We start from the raw sequence: 6,601 nt of genomic DNA, 5'->3' as shown, positions 1-6,601 counted from the left end.
ATAAAATAAACCCAATAGAATTGTTTTGCCTCCAATAAGGATTAATTATATCTTAGTTGGGGTCAAGTACAAGGTACTGTTTTATTATTACAGAGAAAAAGGAAATAATTTTACATTACATTACATTAACATTTATTTATAAAGCGCCAACATATCCCGCAGCGCTGTACAATATGTGGGTTACATACATTGGACATACAGAGTAACATATAAAGCAATCAGTAACCGATACAAGAGGTGAAGAGGGCCCTGCCCAAAAGAGCTTACAATCTACAAGGAGAAAGGGTTGAGACACAAGTTTTAAAACATTTTAATTATTTAATTATAATGGAGTCTAAGGTAGATGACCTTCCCATAATTTGGAATTTTCTGGATACAGGTTTCCAGATCCCATTCCTGTACATAGTACTATTTTATTAGTATTATTGTTTTTTTCAGGATGAAAGTGTATGATTGCTATAAATGAACAACATTGCATATTGATATCTGGGTTAAAGAAAAGGATTGAGGTTGATGCCAGTGCCATGGGATAATGAGTACATTGCACATGATACTGCCTGACCCTGCATCAAGCCTCTAGAACTGGATAAACATGCAACAAAGATGGCTTGGAGAGGGAAGCAGCCGGAGAGCCCTGCACTGAAGCACGGAATACTAATAGTAGCCTTCTGACACAATGCCAAGATAATTGCATAAAACTCCACTGGAATACAAAGAGTAGGCTTCAGGATTTTTTATGAAGCAGTTTTTCCTGCCAGTATATACAAGCATGTTTGGCTATTCCTCTTTAGGGGCCCAGTTAGGGACTGGTTTAATAGATATCCTAAAGACATCTCATGCTCAGCTAATCAGTTTCTCTTTCATTTATCTAAACTTTGAATGTAGCTGCGCTCAACTGGACCACTGACCCAAGGTATCAGGTTAAAACAGCAATTCTTTATTTGAACAGAGCTTTAAACAAGCTTCGTTTTAATGGCTTAATATGAGTGCAAAGGATGTTTAAGCTATACTCGAAAATTACTTAGCAATCGATGTTGAGTGATTTAAGTTTTTGGTTTGAAAATGCTGATTTTTTATTTATGGTGTACTTACTCAAATTCATGAGAAGTTGCATCTCTGCAGCTCTGATCTACAAAGGAAATCCACAGGATTCAGATATGCTAATTAGAGATGCACCAAACCCTCTATTTCCGTATTGGGCCAAATACTTGTCACGGCTGGAACTAGGGGGCACATTTACTTACCCACATTTACTTACCCACGAATGCGTCCGATTGCGTTTTTTTCGTAATGATCGGTATTTGGCGATTTTTCGGAAAATTATCGCGACTTTTTCGTTGCCAGTCCGAATGTTGCGCAAAATCTGGCAATTTTTTCGTAGCGTTCGGATTCATTCAAGCTTCAGTATGGTGACTTTTCTTGGGCCAGGTTGGAGCTGCAGGGTGCCATTGAGTCCTACGGGAGGCTTCCAAAATCATGCTAAGTCTGAAAGTTTCGCCCGCCGCTTACGAGCGCTCAATACGAAAAAGTTGCGACAAGATACGAGCGAATCGTAAGCGCAAATTGTATTGGAATGAAAAAGTCGCAACAATTTCTGAAAAGTCATAAAGGCGCCGAAAAAATCGCAAAAATACGAAAAAGTCGCAAAATGTTCGTTTTCCAATCGGAATTTTTCCAATTCGGATTCCAATTCGTGTCTTAGTAAATCAGCCCCTAGGGGTAGGCAGAAGTCTAGGGTGCAATGATGAGGGGGGTGCGAGGCATGTACCACTTTCTGCTACCCCTAGTTCTGACTGAGTGAAGTGCAGGTCCTGAAAATGTTTGTGCTGGCATTTTTAGACACCACTCTGCCAACATTCACCCCCTGCGCTAAGCACTCCCACCCAGTGCTTGCCACTCCCCCTTACGCTTATCACTCCCCCCTCTCTGTGTGTGAAATTCCGGGCCCCTCACAAAAAAAATTTCTGGGCCCCTCCCTTCCTGCCCCCAATGGCCCCTCCCATCAGTACAAAGGGCACACAGGCATTGGTAGCCAGGGCCCCCTAAACATTGGTGGCCAGTACCCCTAAAACATTGATAGCCAGGGACTCCTAAAACATTGGTAGAAAGTGACCCCCTAAAACATGGTAGCCAGGGTCCCCCTAAAACATTGGTAGCCAGGGTCCCCCTAAAACATTGGTAGCCAGGGACCCCCTAAACCAGGGATCCTCAAATGTTACCTAATGTGGCTTCTTCAAGAGCAGGGCACTGCAATGTGTGAAAAGGACAATAAGGGCTAAAGGGCAAATAAAATCAGATGAAAATGCATTCTGTTTTTTCATGGTTACTCACTGAGTATAATGCAGACATATATGGAATATAGCTCCCCCCCCTCTCTTCCCACCCCGGGACAGTTAGAACATTCAAGGCAGCCATGTTTTTAATTAAGTAGAATGTGTTAGAACGTCAGCTAGAGGACCTCATCCCAGTTGAGTGTATAGATCAAAAATACTTTGTTTTCCTCCTGTTCCCCCTGGTGTCATTCTGTTCCTCCAGCTCCCCCTGCGTCCTTTGGCTTCCTCCTCCAGCTCCCTCCCGCTCCCCCTGGGTCCTCTGGCTTCCTCTTCCAGCTCCCTCCCGCTCCCCCTGCGTCCTCTGGCTTCCTCCTCCAGCTCCCTCCCGCTCCCCCTGCGTCCTCTGGCTTCCTCCTCCAGCTCCCTCTCGCTCCCCCTGCGTCCTCTGGCTTCCTCTTCCAGCTCCCTCCCGCTCCCCCTGCGTCCTCTGGCTTCCTCCTCCAGCTCCCTCCCACTCCCCCTGCGTCCTTTGGCTTCCTCCTCCAGCTCCCTCCCGCTCCCCCTGCGTCCTCTGGCTTCCTCCTCCAGCTCCCTCCCGCTCCCCCTGCGTCCTCTGGCTTCCTCCTCCAGCTCCCTCTCGCTCCCCCTGCGTCCTCTGGCTTCCTCTTCCAGCTCCCTCCCGCTCCCCCTGCGTCCTCTGGCTTCCTCCACCAGCTCCCTCCCGCTCCCCCTGCGTCCTCTGGCTTCCTCCTCCAGCTCCTTCCCGCTCCCCCTGCGTCCTCTGGCTTCCTCCTCCAGCTCCCTCCCGCTCACCGCTGCGTCCTCCCTTTTATAAGTTGTGCCCCGTGCGTACTGACTTCACATGTACACACGGGGCACAACCAATCGGATTACCCACTGACCACCAATGACAGGGCTCATAATTGTTTATTATGCTAAAAAACTGTATCACGACTGGGCCCGGGACGACTGTCCCCCCTGTGCCCCCCTGATGGCGGCCCTTGGTGCGGTGTGCCTTGGACACTTGCTTTGCTTGGCCCAGCACTGATCCTTGGGTATGGATTTTCCCGAATACCGAACCAAATTCCAACCGCAAAGTGTAGTAAATGAAGAGGAAAATGCTGGCATTTTTTTTCTTCAATACATAGGGTTAAGATTTGGTTCGGCCAGTCCGAATCCTGCTAAAAATGGCTCAAATTCAGGCACATCCCTAGTTCTAATTTTGAAAACTGGATATAGCATATTTGTTTCCTTCAAGATGTCACTTGACATTTCATAGAGTGCTTAGATTCAAGAGGATTACCACATATGTTCCAGTATAATTTCATCAATTGTTCGAGTATTATTTAATTAATCACTCTCGTTTGAAATTATGCAAGATAATTAAACAAGACAGCACAAAGTTAATTGTTAATGGACATTAATTTATTATTTTGAGTCTCCATTATTTTGTTTGCTCTCGCCCCTTGTAGAATTCCATTGGAAGATGTCGAGAATTTACCTTTACATATAGGAAGATGAAAGCAAATGTTGTTTTGGCACAAAAATATATACAGCAGAACCGAGCAACTGTACCTCATGCATCAGCATTGGAGGATTATGGGAAATTTTTAAGTTTTGTGATGAGAGAAGTGGCAGAAATTAGTGTCATATAAAATGGAAAAGGAATTAATGTTATTTATCCCTAGATATTTTATAGACAATGTTAATTTGTATGCACTTTCCTTTGTGAGAGGAAGATTTATATAGGTTTATTAGACTTGTCATAATTGACTTTAATTCCAGGGAGACTGCTGAACCCTTCAATTTCCTGTAATAAATTAGGTAATGAGACGAGGGATTGTGAAAACATCAAAATGACACAGTCGGTGTAAAAAACGACTTTGCTGGCTGTGTGATCCATCTGTAGCAGCCACTTGTTCAGATGTGCTTCACCCCGTGCGCCATTTGATCAATATTCACTGCAAATCTTGGCAGAGAGAAGAGGCAGCCTTGCTCTGCTGCCTGGAGTACATTAAATGAAAATTAAAGTTAGTCATAAAGTCAAATTCTTACAACTATAAATCCTTACTATTCATTTTTTAGTCCGCTAACCCATTGCTTTTAATTTGGTGTTAACTTTATAATGCAGCTTTCAATATTGTTGACTGCGGGGATCAATCTCTCTGCCATTCATTGTGTGCCTACCGGCATGCTAACCATTAAAGAGAAGAAAAGGAAAAAGTGCTGGGGGGGTGCCAATTTGTTAGGTAACCCAAAATGACTAAAATTCCTGACCTTTTACCCAAGACCCCTTCTAGTTTCCAGGTATCCCTTGCACCAATTTCAGCTGGCCACACATGTAATGTGTGAGCTCCCAAGAAGTGATGTACCCAGCCCAGGGTGGTGCAACAGACCAGGGCCTGAGGCACGTGCCTAGGGTGCAACTGTAGTGGGGCGCTAGGCACTTAGTTTGTCTGCCTACCCCTAGTCCAGGCCCACATCCCCCCACTGCTGCTCATTACTGAACGTGCCCTTCACCCCCCATGTCATTACAACATACATGCAGAGGGCGGGGGTGTTATGGCCGGTTGGATTGCTTAGGGTGTCCGGCCGGCTTCGTCCAGTTTTGCAAGAGACCCCTAGGAGAAAAAATATGGTGACAACATGTGCTGGAGCTAAGTACCCCCAACCAGTTTAATTTTTATGTACAGCTCATGAGTACCTGCCCAAGTGGAGCCTACAATCTAAGGTCCCTGTCGCATTCACACACTCTATAGTCAATTTTATCAGGAGCCAATTAACCTACCTGTATAATTTGGAGTGTGTGAAGAAACCCATGCAGACATGGGGTGAACACACAGACTTCTTTCAGATATACACCCTGACAGCAGTGCCAACCACTATGCCTCTGTGAAACATGTTGCACAGTATTTTCTGGAGCAAAAATGCTTCAAGACATATTCCCCCCCCCCAAAACAAGACTTTTCCATAGATGGCCATGGTAAGAAAAATTACCCCATGGCAATATATATGTATTTTAGGCAGCTTGTAGAAATGAGCCTAAAGCAAATGGACTTTCTTAACTAATTAGAAAATGCTTCACCACTCATTCGAGTGGCTTCTTTAGTTCAGCCAGCTGAGGAAGCTGCTCATATGAGTGGTGAAATGTTTTCAAGATAGCTCGGAAAGTCCATTTGCTTTAGGCTAACGTCCCATGAAGCAAGTTAGTCGCCCATGATTGATCTCTGCTACCGCGGGTGACTAACCAATGTGGAAAGTGGAAAGTGGAAAGGCCTAAGCATCGATTTGGCTTTCCGAAGTTGCGCAAAGTTACCTGCAGGAGGTATCTATCGAGGGCGAATAACTTGCTCCGTGGGACATTAGCCTTAGGCTTAGTTCTGCTAGATACTATATATCATGACCTGTCTGAATAAAAATAAGTGCCAGAAAAACACTGTGCAGAAAAATACTATAATTTGGCATTAGCTGGGGATGGGTATGCTTCATGGGCTGGGAAATTACTAGAGGAAAATCACAAAATAATTATATACTATAGGACCTTTGAAAGAACCCAAATGTGTGAAAGGAATTGTGGAAATTCTCTGGGCTAATTGGTAGGAGAGCGTAACTAATCGACCTATGTATGGCTACCTTTACTGGGTATGGCAAAAGTGACTGGGCTGAATGGTTATTTGAGGGTATTTAGCAGTGTTATTTTTGGCCATAGTGCACTCTAGGAAACAAATGACAGCTATGTATATATTTTTGCTATGTATATATTTTTAAAACAGATGTTGCCCTAGGCTATAATACTATGATGGAAATCTGCCATCCGGATATGTCCCACACCCATTCTAAGCCTCCAGATGTCTGCCATTCTAGCCCCACCTTAAATTGTGAGCATTCAAGATAAGCGAAACAAATTTACGCAATGGGAAATGGATACATAGCAACCTTGCTAAATGTTTAATAACATGCCACTTATTTATCTAGGTTTAACTTTAAATTTGTGCATCAGTGACACTCTTCCTTATAGCAGAGAACAGTTAATGGTGAAGTCCACCCAAAAAAACTGATTCTTTTGGCATAATGTAACTGTTTAAAAGTCATTTGAAAAGATAATTGCAGCTGAAATAAGTATTTGATTATCCCCTTCTGTTCTTTGGATCTGATTCTTGAAAAATGTAGCAGAAATTGAAATCGTTTTTTTCCAGAGAGAGCTTATTTACGTCCGCAAGCACAGAGGGCAACTTGAGCTTTTTCCCGCAGTGAGTTGTAGGGTTCCCTCAATGTCTTGTGTCAATAGGAGCAGCAGGGAAGAATTTTAGTCCCGTGCCACCCTCGGC

The sequence above is a fragment of the Xenopus tropicalis genome, chromosome 7, assembly GCF_000004195.4.
Source record: "Xenopus tropicalis strain Nigerian chromosome 7, UCB_Xtro_10.0, whole genome shotgun sequence".
Taxonomy (NCBI): Eukaryota; Metazoa; Chordata; class Amphibia; order Anura; family Pipidae; genus Xenopus; species Xenopus tropicalis.
The sequence above is the reverse complement of the archived record's forward strand: the minus strand, read 5'-3'. Positions refer to the sequence as shown.